This window comes from Sinohyriopsis cumingii, chromosome 8, assembly GCF_028554795.1.
Source record: "Sinohyriopsis cumingii isolate HCF-2022 chromosome 8, ASM2855479v2, whole genome shotgun sequence".
Taxonomy (NCBI): Eukaryota; Metazoa; Mollusca; class Bivalvia; order Unionida; family Unionidae; genus Sinohyriopsis; species Sinohyriopsis cumingii.
The window spans coordinates 81,469,316-81,490,973 of NC_142968.1; the positions used below are offsets into that span (position 1 = coordinate 81,469,316).

The 21,658-nt window shown below is 33.2% G+C and overlaps 2 long non-coding RNA genes across 2 annotated transcripts; one reads left to right on the forward strand and one right to left on the reverse strand.

Annotated features, from left to right (window-relative positions):
- Window positions 1-8,863: 8,863 nt before the first annotated feature.
- LOC149793979 (uncharacterized) lies at window positions 8,864-12,305 on the forward strand. The gene is made up of 3 exons (XR_016422597.1): window positions 8,864-8,972; window positions 10,145-10,936; window positions 11,857-12,305. It is a non-coding gene; the product is annotated as an uncharacterized LOC149793979 (long non-coding RNA).
- A 1,775-nt stretch (window positions 12,306-14,080) lies between these two features.
- On the reverse strand, window positions 14,081-17,722 carry LOC149793980 (uncharacterized). The gene is made up of 3 exons (XR_016422598.1): window positions 17,434-17,722; window positions 16,126-16,455; window positions 14,081-14,338 (listed from the first exon to the last, which is right to left on the reverse strand). It is a non-coding gene; the product is annotated as an uncharacterized LOC149793980 (long non-coding RNA).
- Window positions 17,723-21,658: the final 3,936 nt, after the last annotated feature.

Sequence of the window (21,658 nt, forward strand, 5' to 3'; positions counted from 1 at the left end):
ATTTCCTGATTACACTGGGTCTGAATTATATATACATTCTCAAACGAATGTGTTACCATTGTCAAAGGATGAAGCCGGGTTGGGACTGGATTAGGGAAGACACCAAAAGCAACTGCGTTTACAAGATGTTTATTTATAAACGCAATTTAAATATAAACAAACCTGACACCATTATAAAAAAAAGATAAGGAAAATTATAAAGTTCCTAACATGGACCTATCATCAACAAAGAACTGAACGAGAGAAAACCTCAAACATTAATTTAACGAATGGAATTTCAAAAACAACCGTGAAATCCTATCACCGATGAACAAAATAAAAGTGACCTACACACCAATATAAAGGGTCTTGAATGTATCGTTCAAATAACAATTTAGAAAAGAATGTAATTATGACTATCGTTCTAATAACGATTTAGAAAAGCAGGTAAATTTGAACGTATCGTTCATAAAACGATATTGAAAAGCAGTGTAAATTACGAACCTATCGATCGTTCACATAACGATATAGCAATAGGAATGAATGAAATTATGAACCTATCGATCGTTCACACAACGGTATTGCAATAGGAATGAATGAAATTATGAACCTATCGATGTTCACATAACGATATAGCAATAGGAATGAATGCAATTATGAGTCCATCGATCGTTCACATAACGATGTAGCAATAGGAATGAATGAAATTATGAACCTATCGATCGTTCATATAACGATAGGAATGAATCAAATTATGAACCTAGCGATCGTTCACATAACAATATGACAATAGGAATGAATGAAATTATGAAATGCAATTGTGGAAATAACATGGAACTCTATCGTGGCGTCCATTTGACGACAAAAATGTTAACTCCGGTTCCATGCGCTCTAGTAAATGGCCAGAGAAACACCCACGCATGGTCCGCTCCTCTCATTCTGCTGAAGGATCCCTCACATCACAGACCCGATGGTCGCGAAGATCTGGTCCCTCGCATCGAGAAAACCAGTCCACTCTTCCGATCCAACGTCACCAAAACACAGCGTATACGTCACACGAAACCCCATAGAGTTCTGTCACTCCACATCAGACGATGTACAAGGCATGGCAGGCATGTATAAAGCAGCTCTACAGCTGGTGACTCCACATCAAACCATATACAAGGCATGGCATTTAGGTAGCTGCAATTATAACAACTAAACCGTGTAGTACATATGACACGGTTAAGTACTTCTGCAGTGATATATGTAGCGCATGCGCGCACATGCATTCGTTACCCATTACATTAATCGTGTAATGCAAACAGCGTATAATTAAATATCAATTTGTCTGTTCAGTTACAACAAATAGCTAACTCGAACCAGACTAAAGTATTTCTAATATGGCGTTGTATAACCTAGGTATTGACTCTCTGTAGAATTTAGAATAAATATATGTTTCCTGCTCGTTAGCTACTGCATTCAATGAATATGTTTGCAGATATAAGTCTTTTTGAAACATTAATTAAGGTTCAAAAACATCTAAAGTATGAAAACAATTCTGTCATATAAACGAATAGTAATAAAGAAAATTTCATTACCTCTACAGCTGGAGATTTGCTTCTGTAAAGGGGTAAACTTCCTCACAAGACTTGGCGTAATGTGATTTGGTTATAGAGAATTTGCTCTATATGTACACTAGCCGTGACAGTTATGCGCAGCTAGGTACTTAGGTTGCCCCGCTGCAGGCAATTCGTTCGTGCAACATGGTCTGAGTTTCGCTCAGGATTTCGAAATAACTAAGCCAAAAAAATATATCACCCTCGGGTGACGCTGTACGCGGCAACGAAACCCGAGTACATTTTTGACAACATATACATATTGATTTAACTCGTACACAATTTCGTGACAACCATTATCATCAAATAATTAGAAATATTATTTTCAACAGAAAAATAACTAAAATAAAAACCATCATCTCTCTTTGAAAGAAGACACCAACTCACATATTTGTCCAAGATATTGTATTCATTACAAGATGTTTTTTATGTTCAATTGACAGAAGGTGAGAAAAGTGAGCATTTAAGCAATACTTACTTTAGCCATGTAACAACTTTTTGTGCACAGGTTTATTCAGTCGTGCATACAATAGCATAACATTTCATATAAAGTCAAAATACCAGCAGTCTATATGCCGTATTTGATTTAATTAAATTTTCACACAAATTGCATTCCTGGTATATTTTATATCAATTCTAGCTATCTTCCTATGTTTTCTGCAAATTGTCGTACAGGTATAAAGCCTTTTAAATTTGTTCAATGATGCGCAATAAGCATATGCACTCATATGTTCTTTATGTAGATAAAACATTGTTTTATATTTTTTCGAGGCTGCTGTAATGGAATATTTTATCAAGAAAAAAAAACAATATGTGACTTAAATACCAAATTACATTAAAATTTAAATTGTTAAATTTTATAAACAATTAATTTGCGATATTATTTACTTACTAGTAATAGCAGCTTGCAAATATGAAATAGAATAAGAAATCTGTTATTCGGACTCTCATTCGAAGTATAGAACGATTGATGCATATATTGGTGTTTATTAGCACATCGGAATGTGAAAGGGTCTTTTGCGGTTAGGAAATAGAATAAAGTGCCTCTTTTTGAGATGCATCGCTGATCTCTGCATCATAAAAGCATAGACCTGATTAAACTGATGCAGTCAGTCCAAGCACTGAGCCACTGCGACTTCAATGTATGTTTTGAAGAAAAGAAACTTGTGATGATCCTCAGTATCACTAAAATGTTTTAATATCAAGTTTAGAACGATGGATAAATATTACACAAATAATTTCAACTGTGTTTCTCTAATATAACATTTCAGACAAAACTTTTGCTATGTATAATGCTATAATCCACCTCCACAGTCTTTTCTTCCTGCTCTTTACTTCCTGCATCAAAGATAAATTGTTTCCATTAGATACTCTGAACTTATCCTCTATATAATTGTTATAATAAATGGGCTCATGTAAATGTGTTGTTTCGAACGTCTTTGTTTGATAAATGTCCAGAAAACAGCTTTTCCAGTGAAGACGGAAATTGAATAGGTTTCGTTTTCATTTCCTCCACGATATACTAACACCTCTTGCAGCAGGGACACTTTGATTTGGTCTTGTCTGTCCGTTTACAATAATGTTTTATAACAATACAGTTCAAAAGCAGTTTTTATAGTTTGCGCCATTAATCAATTTAATATTTATTTCGTAAAAAAACAACAATGTAAATGACATAAATATAAAAAGCGAAAGAGGATTTCCCCAATGTAAATATTGTATAGACTGAAGAGCATCAACAACATATTTCCATGAAACTATCCGCTGTCTTTGTCATTGATGCTACTATTATTGAAAATTAATTTCTCGCATCATATCATTCCATTCTATAGGCATTTATTTTATAATTTGCATTTATTTTTTGTTGGAATATTTAGAATATCCTTCTAGCAAATTAGTATTTTATCTCAGTGCCAGTTATGCCTAGCAATATAGAACGAAATGAATCGATCTGTGTTAAGCCTTGAAATGCTAGTCTTTCTGACTCATTTTCGGCAAATCTGGCGAAGACGGTTTTAATATTATCCTTTGTGAATGGAACTGTTCGTCATGTTGCTTACTACTATCACGTCCTCTACTTCATAGAATCATCCACGCCCACATACAATATATGCAGCATTTGTCACCATTATCTCGTTTTACATAACTACGACAGCTCTTTATAGTGAAATATTTGGTAATTCCCACTCTCGCACACCCACCTCCTTCCCTCTATCTTCCTCTTCCATTCTTCTCACTCATACGTTGTGTTTTACTCATGGTTCTCACTTTCTTCTCTCTCTCTCTATTAATAAAGAAATCACCTGTCACCGTAAAGGGGAGGATCTGAAACTGGAGGAATGTGAGAGATTTCCAGCATGAGATCGGACCATGATCAGATTTGTATTTGATAGAGTATATTTATACTGGTTAGTGACGTCTCTTAAACTCTCAGTACTCAGTATCCACTAAAGTGGAAGAAAGATCAGACCTCCAGACCTGACAAATTCACATGTTATTAACATAAATAATATTGTATGTCTTGTCCGCTATCTCACCACGTACGACCGTGTATTATCTTAATTTATTTTGTAAGTCTACGTTCCGCTGTTACAAATATTAAACTTCCTTTTCATCCGAAACCTCTTGCTCATCGTTGCTTTGTAAAGTGCTGTCGTTAATGCTCCGGTGTATTGTTTGTTTGTCTTTGATTCTCATGGCTTTGGGTGTTTTCTATCCCAGTCTGTAGCATAAAATTTGCTTCCATTTTCTAATATAGTCTTATGGAGGGTAAAGCATATGATACACTGATACTATGATAAATCCTTACTGTTGATAAAATGTCAGAGCCATATTTAATTGCACATTAATAGCTACTGTGCCAACCATGCGTTTTCCTAATGTTGTTTATAACAGATAATGCACACGGTACGCCAAACAAACAATCTAGTAGGATGACTGTTGCTTACAAATAAAGTTTTGAGATTAGTACTATGCTTAAAAGACTTCACACTTGCTGCTCATTTAACTAAAAAGAAAATTCAGTGTATATATATATATATATATATATATATATATATATATATATATATATATATATATATATATATATATATATATATATATATATATATATATATATATATATATATATATATATATATATATATATATATATATATATATATATATGTGTGTGTGTGTGTGTGTGTGTGTGTGTGTATTCTTTATTTTAGTATACGTACATTCCATGACTCTCATATCTAGTTCAAGAGAAATTGTATGCGGGCATAAATAAGCAGCTAAGTGTTCTAAGACACAGAACACCGTGAATTTGCAATATGTTATCTATTTCTAAACCTGAATTATATGCCAAACCATTCCTAATATAATGGAAGTCAGGACATTCATGCCGAAAAGTTTAGATCATATGTAGCAGTTTGTTGATTTCTTCTTCTTTTTCTGGTTATTATTATTATTATTATTATTATTATTATTATTATTATTATTATTATTATTATTATTATATTATTATTATTATATTATATTATTATTAATTATCATTATTATTATGGAAGTATTAGTACTAGTAGTAGCATCAATAGTAGTGGTAGTTGTAGCAATAGTAGTAGTGGTATTATGGGATCAATGTTTAGTAGCATTGCAAAAAGCTTTAGTAGAGCGTAAAACCACCAACTGGTAAATAGTTCAACGATACATTTAGTGCATACATCTACTATCATGCATGGAGAGTAAGTGTCAGTACTTATAGGTTACTGCATTTGTATGGGAAAATATGAACGAGTTTTCGGCTGGAATACTGCACGACCTTTAGAGTGCAGTATATCCATCCGACAAAATGATTTCATATTTTCCCATACAAATGCAGTAACCTGTAAGTACTGAGACATACTCTCCATGCATGATAGTAGATTTATGCACTAAATGTATCGTTGAAATATTTACCAGTTGCTGGCTTTACGCTCTACTACAAGAAACAACGTAAATTAATGTATGCCGTATTACAAAATAAATACACAAGAGCAGATTCATCATTACACAACAACAGCATTATCAATGCGCACATAACTCTGCCCATATAAATTTGAACTTAACGCGCGCTAGACATAAGTTTCGAAAAAAATGGCGTTTTCGTCTACTTAAAATTGAAATTTGGAGTCATATTGCAACAAGTTTTTCATTTGATCTTTAATGAATATATTTTGGTATTTTTGTTGATTCTACGAAATGTCATGATTATGGATTGGATTCATCTGTGATGAAATACATCGGATTGAAGCAGCGCAGGAGAAGAGTGTTTATATCTGCAAGAGTGTTTGCTCTGTCATTGACTATTTGAAATCATAATGTGGGGAAAATATGAAGTGTTTAAATTGCAATTATTAAAAAGACGCTATTGAATTTAATGTTTATTTAATTTTGAGTGCAGTAAGGAGGCTGTAATTGCACTTAGATTATAGTCGAAATTACAGTACAATTTTGAAATGTGTAATCAAGCTTGAGAACTCATGACATGGCTCATGTAATTCGGATTTGCAGAACCAAAAACGTTCATTTTGAAAAAATTCAGAATGTAAAACTGTAAGTATTTTTTGCCAATCTTATTACCGCTAAAGGATACAGCTTATGCCTTTAAAAATTGCATGTTATTTGGAGGTACCAAACAATTTTATGAAATCCGGCGTTTATCGCCAAAATCCGAAACATTGTATCAAAAAAGTTAATACAGAATGTAGCAAAGATACTGGTATGTGGTAGTCCACGAAACATCTGCTTTAGTTCATTCAGAAACAAATTTAATCAACCAAAACGTAAAACGTCTGCTACACGAGAATACATGATTTGTTTACAAAGTAGTTCCTAATACACGATTGGGCACATGTGTCCGGCGCATGAGTGAAATGTGAAGGTGTGGAATATCGTAAAATACTGAACGAATCTGACAATGTAAAGTTAACGGAGAAAACATGAGCATATAATAAGTAATAATATTATCAACATTGTTCAATTTAACTAACGCCGATAAATCGGTAGGTTATGAAATAAATAACTGGCAAGAGTATTAAAATGAACTAAAGGAAAGACAAGTCTTCTGTCAGTACATACGAATGCACTTTGATATAAAACAATCCTCTCTACTCCGACTAACAAGAACTCAACCGCTTGAAATCATGTCATTTTAGTCGAAGTTCATAGCAAACGTAACATGTAATAAAGCGAAACATACACGATACATACCCACAACCACATACGGAATATGTGCCGACTTGGTTACACTAACTAGTTTGATATGGCGTACGTATATATTGCCATTAGGGCATCACGTATTCATACGCAATAAAAAATGAGCTCTTTCCCTTGACGTAGAAAGATACACGACTGCGATTGTGTAATTAATAATACAAAACTCATATTTTCCGCTATGTATTTTTAGTCATTCATCGTTGTTATAATATAAACTAGGATAAGTTCAATTAAATGTATCTGAGAATATTTTTAGGAGAATCAGACGTCATATATCAATAGCTTCAGTGCGGGTTCGCAACACACTAATACGGACTGAACATACGTTCTCGACATGAAATATGAAATCGTTTTTGATATAAATTAATATATATTAATAGATATTAAACATTATTGATTTCGCTTTCTATTCCAACAATATAAATGAATATTGTAATTTAAAGTCTAGATTAAATATATCTCAATATAAATTAATATATAATGTTACTGATTTCAACTTCTATTCCATAGCTATCAATTTATATTTTAAATTTACGTTTAGATTAAGTGTTGAGCATGTATAAATGGCTGACTGGCACAAGTACGAGTACTCGACTGTGAACGTATAATTGTCGTGAAACACCAATATTGAACAGTTAAGAAATCATTCATGAAATATGGATAAATACGAATAAGTTTTATGTGATTGTTTGTTCATTGTTTTTTTTCTTCAATGCTTGACAAAGTTAGGTTTCAATATATTAGATTCATGGCGTTTATAATCATCAGGGATAACTTTCAACAGATCAAAACCGTATGTGGAAAATTTTCTTTCACTGATTATGTACTTGTCTTAAAGAACTAGTTTGATAGTTTAATATGAAAAGAGTCACATGTCTCTCATCTTTCTGTATATAAAACATCCGTTTCGTCGTTCTTTGCAATTAGTCACATCATATAATTATGTGTTTTCAAAAGCGCCATGACCTGAAGATAAGCTCTAAATTAATAATCGGCGACCAGAGTTAGAATTGTCCTATATTTCAGGAAATTCACACAGGGTCGCGTTCAAAGTTCGTGCTTGTTCCAAAATGGATTATGCTTATCCTGACTGTTTGGGTATGTCTATTATTTTTGTTTTTGAATTCTATCTTATTATCGTTTATGTTTTGATTCATGAGTTGTCTCCGCAAAAGCTCGAACCACCTTTGATTTCTTGCGCTAAATACATCATATCCTGGTCATTTGTTGAACCGATGAAACATTGCGTCATCCACTGACTGAATGAGCTCAGTTGTGTATCATCTGTAGAGTGGCCTTTGCATAAGTTGCATCAAACCCATCATTGGTTTGTTTAAATTTTGGAAGAGGTTAGTTTGGTAGGTGTATTGAATTCATTCCACACAGATCTTTAGCTTATCTCCCTTGTGTCAGTAAGTCGGTCATGTGCGATCTCTAAACGTAAAAGAGAATTATAAACTTGACGGGAAAGTCTAAGCAGTCTTTCACGGTTTGCTGGTAGTGATTGTGAGGGTGGTTTGGACATGAAAATTGTTTTAGTGGTTGACGAATAACTATCTTTGTTTGTCCACCCTGACTCTCTCGGTTTTGAGGAGGTATATTAGATTGGATAATGATCCATCAATTCCGCCTAAAAATCTCTAACGTGAACTTACGTAAACACTTATGTGAGCAAATGAGGGGATGCAGACCATTGTCGTTACTTGGCCTCTGTTTTTGTATCAGGAAAATAATGATTTGTTTCATGATGGTAGACTACCAAAGCTGGATTTGGCCACTTAGAACCTCTTCCTATACATCTTTGAACGAACTGGGTATAAAACATTACATCAAGCATTATTCCTTATAAATCTACATATTTTAAAGCCGTATCTGTATTTCTTTCTATATATCTGTCTATTTATCTATCTATGTATCGATATATATATATATATATATATATACGAATATAAATAGACAGCTAGATATGTAGCTAGGTATGTTGTCCTTCAATCATATACTTTTGCTTCTCTGTAATACAAGCACAAATGTATTCATTTACAGTGAAATCAAAATGGTTTCTGTCGTCTGTAATAGTAATCGTGGTTGTGGTCCTACTTGTGGCGGCTGTCCTGGCTAAAGCTGCCTTTCGTAAGCTTCGACAAAGTAGAGGTAATATCAAATATCTAAACAATGCTAAACATTGATTAACAGAAGAACATTTTAATTCCTTCGAAAACCTGAAATTCAGTTCTGACTAAAATGATTGATGAAAAGCAGTCCATCAATAAAACAAAAATCGTATTCGTTTCTTTTCTTTAAAAGGACTGGGATAAATATATCACACTATTATAGCTCCTATTTCTTATTATTATTAATGATATTATTACTCAGAGGATATGCCCTGCTCTTATCTTTATTTTTCCCATACACATAAGCTTCGTAAAATATATTGAATATAACTAAATGTAAAGAATGGTTTGAAATTTCTGGATAATTAATATATACAGTAAGTAACATTTCCTAAACAAAGCAAGAAATTGAAAGTGAAAAAACACAGATTTAAATCTCTAGAAAAACTATCAATTATTTGTAAATGCAGAACATTGTCATATTAACATGTACTATTTATGGGGCCCATTCAGCTTTTGTTAATTGAAGGTGAATATAATAAGGAAATATCCACATAAATTACCTTATTCACAAGTCTATTTTATGACACCTTAAAAAATAATGTTCATGCTATTTGACCGAAAGGACGCTTTAAAAAGGTAATAAAACGTGTATCATGGTCATTTTTACAAACTAATTTGGATAATACAGAATAAGATTGGCTACTTCATCTTTGTTCAACGACACATCAACACAAGATATATGATACCATGCCGATGTAATTAGATTAGTAGCTTTACTAGAAAAACACTACGGAAGCCGAACTGGCCCTGTCGAGGCTGAATTCAAACGGCATTCTTAGGGTTTAGAGATCGACAAGCTACCCACTGAACCATCTTGAAAACAAATGAACACAAATATATTTGCAGAACATAAAATGATTGATAGCAAACATATATGTAAATAAAACAACATAAAAACAAGGAAGAAAACAATATTGAAGGTCACTTAGTTTTAAAACCAAATCTTCATCCTCTTGCTATAGAGAAAAATACATTTCACAGTCACAATCACCATAACAATGTGTATATTAAAATACCAAATTGATATTTTCTCAAAATATAAAGCGGTGCTCATCTGACAATGTTGTTCATCGATTAAGCACAACTTCGTATCAGCAATCACTTCAGTATCAAACACCACGATTAGTAATAATATATCCTTTCATTCAGCCAACAGATATGGGAATTGGTCCCAGAATATCGAAATGACATCTAGTGTAAACGAAACTGGAATGATTTCGACGATAAACAGCAATTCGGATATTCTCACCAATTCAATGAGTACCAATTGCCCGGAAAAGGTCAAAATAAAAGAGAAGCAGATTTACCCAAGAGAGTTACGGTGTGTACGATCAGCGCGCATAACAACAAATAAATTCAGGGTGCCTTCTAATTTACCTTTAAGTGAAAAAGTTGAATCAGAAACTATCAAAGAATACGATCATGTCTATGATTATGCTGATCTACGAAACGAATGTTGCTCGAATGAACCATATCTCTGCTTGGAGTCGGAGTTATTAAGAAGTACGCATCCGACTAAGAGTAACGCAGGACATGCTGCAATTGTTCAACGTACTTATATGACTTTACAACAAATTGCACCTGATCCCACTGTTGCAAAGAAACCCAAGACACTAGTTTCAGTAGCCGATTCCTCATATTGGTATGACAAAGTATACACGAAATCATTATCAAGAGTCTATCCATCAACTTTATACGATCGGGTAAAAAAAGAGACAGCTGGGAAGACTCATTGCAAAGGCTACAATGCTGAGCTACGAAGCGCGGAATTTATCAACGAAGTAGTTCCACCAAGATCCTTCGCGTTAGAAGATAGTTTTGCATCAGACGCAGCGAATTTGCTCAACAGATACAAAGGCGGACAACGTGAACAGATGGAGAAAATAGAATCCTTCAGCTCTAATAACTCCGTGCCTACATCAGAATCGTTCGAGTTTCGAGGTAGCAACATTATCTGTTGTGTATATATATATATATATATATATATATATATATATATATATATATATATATATATATATATATATATATATATATATATATATATATATATATATATATATATATATATATATATATATATATATATATATATATATATATATCAAGAAATATTTAAAAGCATCGTCCAAAACCGCTCATTTAGCAAATTTGCACTGAATTTGACTAGAATTATCCTTTTATAAATGATGCCAATAAAACAATGCAGCCTAGGCAAGCATATCAATAAATAAAAGTATCCCAACATTTTTTTATATATATTCATGCACATTTTCATAAATATTCATGCACAGAATTTAAATATGTTGTTTGAAAGGATGCTTGCATGTAAACATTTCAAACTTGACAAACCAGTCGAATCTAATCTTAATAAAGGCGTAATTACTAAACCAATTTTAAACGTCTTCAGAATTAAAACTCAGTCTAATTTTACGAACAGTTACTAACAGTAATGATGCATAGGGTTCGTTCAATTTTGTGCAAATAGCTTAGCAAAAGATCACAAATAAACCGTTTTGTCTCATTCTAAAAATACTAATTTAGGTCAAATTTTACTGAAATAATTATGCTACTCCAGATGTTTTGACCATCCGCTCTTGCATTTGTCTGTTAAAAAAATATCCGATATAGATGCGATTTCGTGTTCCCTTTTCCTCATGTTAAATTCATCAATTCACATTTGAGCGCCCTATATGAATGTTTTTGCAAATGCGTTGTTATGAGTTCAGGTTAAGTGAAAATTTAAGTAAAATATATTAAGTGATAGTTTACATTTAGAAATTATTCAAAACGTGAACATATGATTATAAAGTCTGTAGACTTCAACTATTTATTTCACTTTTGTCTTACATTTACTTCAGAGGACTTGCAAAATCAGAGCTTGTCGCCAAATTTGAACTATGACCTTGCTGGACATGTTTTGCACCATTCTTCTATCAGAGAGATGGGACATCGTCGAAGTAAGTCATGTGGTGCATTATATAGAGATCTAATGGTCGATTCCAGTGTACAATAGTTGTTGAGTTCATTAAAGACGTTAATAAAAGAGGGTTGCTAAGATTCTATTTGTATATTGACGGAAATAAATAAAGACATTCCAATCGCAATCTACTGAAAAATGAACTGGGCGATGTTGATATTATATCTTTAACTGAGAAGCGAATTGATATTTTCATAGGAACAAGCAGGGATGCTCTACAGTTCTCACAAATTCTTCAGCCGGACTGTTATTATCATATATGTAATAATACGGTACTATTAATAATGGAACAAATTGAATCGACATTAAATATAAACATTCCCTCTCTCTCTCTCTCTGTGACTAATGAACAATATGGTAAGTAATGACATATATATATATATATATACATATATACATATATATATATATATACATATATACATATATACATATATACATATATATATACATATATACATATATATATATATATATATATATACATATATATATATATATATATATATATATATATATATATATATATATATATATATATATATATATATATATATATATATATATATATATATATATATATATATATATATATGTCATTACTTACCATATTGTTCATTAGAATCCGAGGAAGAACTTGATGTACTCTTTCCTTTTTCTTAGAGAAAAAAGAAAATATATATAACAATATGGTACCTTTCAAACGAACTCCTGATCAATCTTAGCTCGCATGATGAAGGAATCTGATTGAACGTAGAAAAATATCCAAACTATAAACGTCTTCGTTTTTCAATTCATGAAATGGATGTTTTATGTGCCTACAAACTATAGTTACATTAAGTTTCTGAATAATATTCATTCATTAGATGTCCGTCACTAAAGTAATTGTATTACTTTGGGGAGTGAAGAAGGATTTACTTGCAAAAAAGTAAAAGCACATAATTCCTAGTGCATAAATACATACGAAAATGTGCACGAATGCTGGAATACTGGCTACAAAATGCTCACATTTGTACTAATTAACAGTGAATGGAAAAATAAATCAATACATAAATTAAATAAAGAAATAATAGTAGCTGTGTTTTTTCCTTCTTGTAAATATATATTTCCCCCGATAATATAAAATAACAGAAGAGATCGAATAAGGGCAAAAAAGCCTAATTTTCTTTTGACTAAAGGTTATAATTGAACCATGATGAAAAGTGAAATGTAAACAAAAGAGGTATTAATTTTTACAAATATAAATACTCTCAAAATTGTCTTTAGTTTTTTTGCATTAATTAGCTATGATGGGCTCTAAATGAGAGAGAGAGAGAGAGTGCGACAGAGAGGGAGAGGAAATTTCTAATATTACAGCTAAAGAATAAAAAAATATATTTAAGTTTTAGTTTCCCTTAATGCTTGACAAACTGGCTAATGATGTTATCAGTTTTATCGGAATTGAGGAGTATCCGAATCATAAATCCTTTGCACGAGTGGAACGCGCATATAAGAAGTATATCCCTGCATGTAAGAAACTTTGTACATGAATTTAATATCAAAGCAAAACCAACTTCAAAATTTAAACTGGTTGGTCTTACTGTAGGCAATATCTCAAAAATCCTAACCCTAATCCAAATTTAAAAAATGAATAATATACATTTATCAAATTTAGTTTATTTGACTATAACTACTTTTCTTGGCTTTCAAGAAAAGAAAAAATAATTCGAGCAATAGTTAATTGTATCTAAGCAATATTATTCAATACCATTGCCACTTGCACAATGTAAATTTTCAATTCGATGCCCAACTTTATTATTAACCCTGTTTCATCACTTTCGTTGATTGATATGCTTTCACCATGAGTACCAGCATCACTATTGTTTGATTTATTGAATTATTATCGGGCGAAGGTTAGTAATCTTCTCACAAACGTGGACGCACACACAGAACTCCAACTATTAAACAATTCATCTTTCGTTTGTATAATGTTATTCCTGTTATTGATCAGTTTTGTAAATTAATTAAAGGACAATATTATACAGATATTGGCTGAAATAGGAAATAAATTTTACCTTGAATGTTCATAAATATAGAATCCAAAATGAGACCAGTGTCATCCCAGGCAATGTACGTGTTCTTGTCATTCCATGTTAAGTTTGAAATTGTGAGATGAAAGGTCGTTTCCTTTAAATAACAATTTTCTACACGACCGATATAATCGTCCGCAAGATAGGTACAATTCTTCTGTCTCACATTATAGATTGCCAACGTTCTGCAATTACTAGACCACGTTGTGGTAATTTTGACCAAGGACGTGTTCGTGCTTTTGCACATGAAATCTATGATCCTCGTTTCATCGACATATGCTATGTATCTGCGACCTAAAAATGGAATGTTACAAACTGGATTTATATTATGGAAATTAGAGTTGAATTGTGATACTTGTATTAATACAAAATGTGGCAGGTCCAATCAAATATCAGTTCACATATTTCTCGTAAATTCATTTAACATTTCATTTATCTTTCTTGAAACCTTGAGTTCGACCGCAAGGCTGATCAAATCATTAAGGTTTTAATGAGCATGCAGAGGGAGCGTGGTATGCTGGTAGACAGTAAAATAAGGATCAAATCATAATGATCCAGGTTTCTAGTGGTTTAGATAAACGATTAAAGTGGGTGTACCCAGTGTTATAAGTTGTAAATTGGTACTAGAATCCTCTGGGCAGTTACGTTTATTAGAGTCACTTGATTCGGCTTTCAATGGATGCCAACATCTTCTATCCAATGTGCAATGTAACATTGTTAGTCCCAGTTGTATAATGCAACCAGTCAGCACTGCTGTAAATAGATGTCATCTTATGCTTGGGGGTTTAGCATCTTAGATCATTTGTCTCTGATGTAAATTGGTACTATCAACTGATGGGACGTTATCTTTTCTACATCATATCGACCCATCTTTAAAATGTTACCAGTATCAGGTGGACCGGTGTCACATTCTACCTGAAATAAGCATTCTTTCCAAATCGGCTTTTAAATGGCATTGGCAAAGCCATACTTTCTACACCTTGGTTTGCATATAGTAGAGGCATAGTTACAATATGCGACCAATACATGACATAATCTACGACATCAAAAAGAATGAACAACACTTATCAAACAAATTGTCACCCTGGATGGAAAGACAAATATTTTTGTAAACTACTTTTACGGAGATTTCAAGCAAAACAAAAATTGTATGGCATACCGTATAATAGTTTAAGGTAAGCACATACTTTTAACTGACAACGTTTTGATTTAAAAGAAAATTACAAATATGAGGTAGTTGGATCAGATTTTGTTTTAAACTTACAGATTTTTAAAAGGAAATTTGACATACTTCCATGGTTTCCCAGGGCAAAGTTACATAATTCTTTTATATGTACTTCTCCAAACCCAGAGAAGCCTAACCATCACACGTTAAACAATAACACATGATTTCAAAAGGAGACCTATTACATATCTAATGTATCATCTTTTTTTGAATATACAATGACAGTTTAGCTACGGAAATTATCATCGCAATTACAATGTGTTTGTATAATTGACCTATGAACCTTCACTCACGAATGATTATCGCATGGGGAAACTATGGACCGACATTGGCGACTTTCCAACCAGCGTGATTGAAGACGACGCAGTCACGCACATAAGCTGAGAATTGCAATATTCACATGGGATTCATGACTAATATGAAACAGTATACATATTTAGTTCAATATAAGTTTATTTAAGCTTTGCATTTTGAACATATATTCTCATAACTTCAAGCAGGGTGACCAGTGAATGCTCTGATAATCATAATCTCCGTGCAAAATAGTCAAAACCTTGGACGTCAGAAGGATAATGTTACTATAGCGCAAAAACAGGAACTTACTATCGACTTATCCTAAACTTATTAGTATGATACACTACTTCTATATGTAAGAAATTTGCATAGGCGTGTAGCAGAGGTCATATAACTTAATTTTTAGTTAATGGTTATTAAGAACTGTGTTTAAATTAATTAAATTGGGACTGTATATATCGGAACGTAATCTCTTTGAGGTTCTATGAAATTGTACACGCAGTATAACTACATGCAAAAAACGAATTCTTTTGTAAATAACTAAGTTTCAAAGAATACGTACGTGTGACAAGAATAGTGTGTTTTGCTTCCTCACATGAATCTTTGCCGTAGGTAAAATTTCCACTGTCCGAAAAAGTCACATTATGTAGGAGAAAAGTTAGACTACCATTGATCATTTTCATGTTTGTTATTCGACCAGTGTAGTTTCTGTTAACATCTCTGTTGTCATCAGGGCTCTTCATTGTGTCATACAGCATCACATTAGTGAAATGTAGCTTACTGGTGGAGCCACAAAAGTTTATTTCCAACATAGTTTTTCCATAGTTTTGAACTACATCGATGCTAACAGTTACATTATCTCCAGGATGGTATATGTCCGTTTTTGAACATGCTGCAATAAATAATACGTAATATTCTTATATTGCATTATTAATATTCCGATTTATTATTTGAAATTCAAATAACTCTAATTCTTAGATGCGAATGCAGTAGCTCATTGTTTGCAGAATTTGATCTATAAATACACACTTACTGGAAATATTCACACTATGCAATGGTTAATTTTGTTTTCTGTTAATTAAATACATTTTGCATTAATAATACACGAGTAAACTTAATAGAAATATGTGATAATGAAATAGTTTTATGGAAAGTATTTGATAAATCTCTTTTTATGCATTAATCTATTGTTATCGTTGTTCGTCCTGATTATTGATGACGTTCATTTACGTCCCAAAATTAATGGGCTGCATTTTCACAATTGGTGAACATAAGCATCACACATACATACACATAGAAAAGCACATACTCACACGATCAAACACACAAGACATCAATCGAGATGGTTTGTAAGGCTACCATAAAAAGAAAACAGTAGAACTATGCGTCTTTTATACCGCTAGAGGAAATCATTATCCGGTAGTTATGTTCGAAAAAAAATTCTTTCTTGTTTTTGATACCATCATGTTGATCATAATCAGAAGCTCCGAAAATTAATTTAAACGATAACTCGGTAAACTGAACCACTTTCCCGTAAACGTACCTCTATTTCAGTCATATTCATTGACTCATCCTAACACGATTTCATCATTTTGAAAGAACGGTAGTTTACGCAATGACCTGCTGTTTTGCAATGACTTATGGCTGTGATAAGTTGTAAAATATCGCATGCTTATTGGCAGCATCAACAACTCCAACTGAGCGATGTAACACTACATTTGTTGTCGTTATAGCGCAAAGGATATAACTTACTCAAGAAGAAAAGGCTGCAAGGAGAATACTTTGGCACAAACAAATTCCATGCATCAAAGATAATGAAGCTTCAATTCAATGTTCATTTAAAATTGCTATACACTACCTCTTTACTTACCCTTTATATGACCTATTCCAAACAATAAGAGGAACAAGCATGTCTTGGTTACAGTTACCATTATTTTCAGCAAGCAGTACCTCCACAAATTGTCAAGCGAGAGTAATATGACACTGAAGAATCTCAACAATGCGTCTATTCTTCCATACTGCAGTAATAAATGCTGCTTCTTTAGACTGTCCTGAATGTTCACTGACATAAACAAAGTATTGAGAAATATACTTTTTACATTGTAAGTGCCTGATGAAACACAACAAACTCGTATATAGCTCCAATTCAGGTTCACTGGTTGTAGATATGTATAAATATTATCGATGAAAACAAAAAGGGATCAGGCAAGTCAAAACCACATCACATTTTATCAGTCATTAACAACACTTTGAGAAAGCAATTATAAGTGCAAAGTTTCGGGCAGGAAGGAAGTTTTTTTATTATAGTGCCCAGGGCATCAGGAGACATTACAAACGACATCATCAGGAGCAAAACAATGACAGTAGGCAATATACCATTGACATTAGGTAGAAGAATACGATTTAATCCGATACCTTGACTTCTTCACCACTTTAAACAGCGTTTGACTCGTGTAAAAAGATACGAAACCAATGACGAATAAGATTCATCTGAGCACAGTTAAATCAGATTTATAATTCTTTAATACAAGGAATCAAGTGTTTGTCCTACAATATATGAATCTGTGCATGGTGATAAAAGTGAGAGCATTTCATGTAGTGTGTTGGGGGGGGGGGTGAGAGAGGGGGGAGAGAAACGTATAGGGAATGCAAAACACTTGAATTATAAGGTACTGTGACTTGCTTATGCTTAAAGTATTTTAGAAAGAAAATGGTCCCATTGTCAAAAGCAACCGATGATTTGAGACAGTCCCAATTTACAAAGCGAGCATTATTATTAACAGTGCTAATTCTTTAACGAAACCGTGTGCTTAATCTAACATTTTGAATCCGTCTATTATAATGATATAAATGAAAAGTACAATATATTTTTGTGCAAATGATAAACTCTTTTCCAGTAAAATGTCTATGTTAAATAAGATCAAATGTATTATTAAAATAGACAATATAGCATAATGGTATCTAAATCTAACCAGCTGTTTGTTAAATATAAACATGTATGCTAAAGTTAATTTCTCTATTATTAAGTATTTACCAGTCGGCTCGGACGGACGAATATACTGACAGATAGTTCGACTAACTTACGTAAAAAGGGGTTAAAGTAACCGTGAGGGATTAGCCGGGATGGATTGCATTGCTGGCCTAAGCGAACAGGAAATATACTGATTTCATACTTATCGCACAATGTAACTGATAATTAATGTATTTACCACATCCGTATTTCCGCTTACTAAAACCGTAAGAGACAGGAAGTGATAATAATTTACATGAAACAATATGTTTCAGATAAGAATAGGAAATTTAATAACACATTGAACACAAACAAGCGCTACTGAGATGAAGAAAGTATATAAATCCTTATATTTCAAATAATACGAAACACATTTGTACAGGTCTGAAAATAAAGTCAGGCCTTCTAACCTGATATTAATCAAATCAACCCACACCAACAACGTTCAACATTTTAAATTATCATGAAGAAATTCAATAGGTTCTATATAACACTACAAACATTGGCTTAACATTGTAAATTTTAATCACATTAACACTAACCAAGTACGCGAGCTGTATATATACACATTTGATGACCATGTCTTCATTTGACTGAACTGATTGACCTTAGCGTTGCAAGATAGGTCTGATATAAATAAGCGTGCTTAGGATGCTGGATAATAATGTGCCCAAGTATCTGTTTAACTAAAATGTCTCAAATAGTCTTACTCGCCTAATGTAGCCTTTATTAAATATATTTATTATTGCTTGGTTTCAAGCTAGAAAGTTTTAATACTTGTAAATGACATAACTTCTTCATATTACTTAAGCGTGATCAGTACACCTCAATAACTATTTCTTGACTGGAAGAGACCCTTATGAATATTCCACTTATTATCTTATAAGTTACAAAGTTTATTTCTCTCTGTCGATGTTTGAATTTGTTTGGAAGAGTAAGTGAACCTTATGTTCCCTAAGTTTTCATTAGTTAGGAACCGTGAGGTTAAACATTATATCTTTCACGATTGGTAAAAGAGATCTTATAATTTCTAACTGTTGTGTTCAAAACTTGTTAAAATCCTGTTTTTGGTATATTTGATATTTCTCGTAACATTTTTTACTGCTCGCCACATTAAGTATAATTATTTATTATTTAATATATAAAACATATATCTGTGAAAATGTTCATTTAAACCTAACATATTTACAGTTAGTAAAACATCTGTTTAATTGTTTTACATTTAGAGGAAATTTCGTCATATTCTTCGATAATATGTTGCTAGATTCAAACGTTTAGCAGTAATGTCAGCTTCAACTTATTTAAATGTTTCAGGACAATTTCATTTTCTGCTAGCGTCAGTTTTCTTAATTTACGTTTAGTCTGGACTAAAATTTTACATCTCGTTGGGATCTTTTCTTAGTCTTCACTAAAATCATTGACGGCTTAGAAGATTTGTACAATTTTTGTCCAGGTCATTATAATCTAATGTTCCTGATTTTTTTTATAACGTTCGCTAAATGCTGTGATTGTTCAAAAGTCTAGTATTACTTCTAGCCTCTATCATTATTATCAGATTCCAGATGTTTCATACTCTCAGATACTATCTGGTACAATTCCAGAAGTGTCCTGCTAATTTTATTAACATCCAGGTTAGTTTCATTATGAGCTGGATCCTTTGATTGAATCTATCTCTAAAATCAGAAAAATATATGCAAATTTTATCATACGTCCAACATGGTTTAATGTATGGGTCATCATCATCATCATCAGCCTCCTGACCTAGTGTGGTCGTCGAGGCGCTGTGCATCTGAGCAGTTCCCTCCACTTGTCTCGATCATGTGTCAACGCCTGTGTCTCCGCAAACCTTTTCCTGGTCCATTCTTTGATGTTTTTAGTCCAATTTTGTCTCTGTCTTCCTCTCCCTCTGCCACTCTTCTTCATTTGTGATGTGGTCCATGTAAGAGATGCCAAGGATGGTACTGTAGCATCTCATTTCAATGGCCTGGATTCTTCGTTGTAATAATGTTGTCAGGGTCCAGGCCTCACATGAATACAAATTCATTGAGATGACTAGTGCTCGCAATAGTCTGATTTTAGTTTTCAGACAGGTATTCTTGTCTCTCCAGATGGGTCTTAGCTTTGACATAGCTGCTGTTGTTTGTGCTGCTCGTGACAAAACTTCTACTCTTGATCCCTATTCGGTGATTATGGAACAAAGATATTTGAACTGGCTCACTGTTTCCAGTTCCTGTCCTCTGACTTTAATCTTGGCTGAGATTTGTTTGCCACTATTTGTCATCAGCTTTGTCTTCTCATCGCTTACCTCCATGTCAAATCTGGAAGATGTTTCATCCAGGTTCTTCACTAAGGTGGCAAGCTCGTCTTCATTGCCTGCCAGCCCATCAATATCGTCTGCAAAGCGGAGGTTGTTGATGTTACGCCCTCCAATGCTGACTGTCCCACAGTGGTTTTCCAGGGTTTCGCTCATGATGCGCTCTAAGGAGATTGGAATGCCAAATTTGGCAGATATGCTCTAAAACACTGAGAAGATCATTGTGGACCTTCTTGCAATGAGCTTAAGAATGAAAGAGGGACATGGCTACTCGAGTTCGCAAGCTACAACAACTTGGTACTAGCCAAGACAAAGCTCCACGATGCTGGACATGGCACGCTCAAAATGGAACCCATCATAACCAGATCGACTACATACTAGTTCAAAAACGTTACCGATATGGCATCAATTGAGCAAAAACAGGGACTTTCCCGGGTGTGATCACGACCTCGTGATTATGAACTTTCGAGGTAGTCTGAAAAAATAAACAATCCAAAGAACATCAGTCTCAAATTCAACCTTGAAAAACTGAAGGAAAATTTGCTCCACTCCTTGTGATGCATGGCGATGTTAAAGTAATGACAGACAATTTAAACACAGTCATGACAGCAGCTGCCAAGGACACCATTGGTCTCCATCGCCCAAAGAAAACCCTGGGTTACAGAAGAGATTCTGAAGTTGTGTGATGCCCGAAGAGACCTAAAAACACCAGACACGTAACAGGGGCAATGGAGTACAGAGAAATAAACAACAATATCAGAAAAACGTGAA